This window comes from Castor canadensis, chromosome 3, assembly GCF_047511655.1.
Source record: "Castor canadensis chromosome 3, mCasCan1.hap1v2, whole genome shotgun sequence".
NCBI lineage: Eukaryota > Metazoa > Chordata > Mammalia > Rodentia > Castoridae > Castor > Castor canadensis.
The window spans coordinates 90,089,231-90,090,097 of NC_133388.1; the positions used below are offsets into that span (position 1 = coordinate 90,089,231).

The window sequence follows — 867 nt, forward strand, 5'->3', positions numbered from 1 at the left end:
TTTGACTGCAACCCACTATGAGGTCAGGTATTGAATTTTCCACTTGTGACATCATGTCTATACACAAAACATTTTGATTTTGGAGCATTTTGTATTTTGAATTTTCCACTTGTGACATCATGTCTATACACAAAACATTTTGATTTTGGAGCATTTTGTATTTTGAATTTTCAAATTGGGGATGTTTCACCTGTACAATGTTAATTTAAAATAACTGCCAACAGATACCAACAAACTTTTACACCCAAGCCTAAAACTAAAGGTCAGAACTCAAATAATTCTTCTACATTGTCAGATTTAATCTACTAAGTTATCCTATCATGAAATCCAAAGACTTTAGCTTCCAAAACTGCATAATTTTCCAAGTGATTCTTCTCTGGTTGCAGATCCCATTCATTTTTTCAATCCTTTTTCAGTCATTTAGCTTTTGCAATATTTTCTTCATGTTTTTTGTTTCTTCTTTTGCTCCTTCTCCGGCTTCAATCATCTTGGCCAATTTCTGGGACAGTACAGCACTCGTTAGGAACAGTGGAGTGAGGGCCAAAATAACTGTTGTAAGGAAGCCATATGGGTCCTTTGCAGCCCATTTCACAGCATGCTCTGCCTAAGCCTTTATGTCAGACATCTTTGTAGCAGTCTTAGGCAATTTATGCTTGAGTCACTGATCTCTAATTCTGTCCTGGGATTGTCAGTGGGCCAGTCACAATTTCAGATGACCCTTGGTTGGTATCCTCTTCTGAGAAGTGTAAATTTGCCAGACCCTTATTTGTATTTTTAAAGAGATACTTTTTAGGTAGAACTATTTTTATAGGTACATCATTTAATCAAAATAGTAAGTCAATTAATAAATCTTCCCCTTTTTAATTT

General features: G+C 35.2%; 1 pseudogene; it reads right to left on the reverse strand.

The window, feature by feature from the left end:
* Positions 1-401: 401 nt before the first annotated feature.
* LOC109678950 (small integral membrane protein 15-like) lies at positions 402-625 on the reverse strand (annotated as a pseudogene).
* Between the last annotated feature and the right edge of the window lie 242 nt (positions 626-867).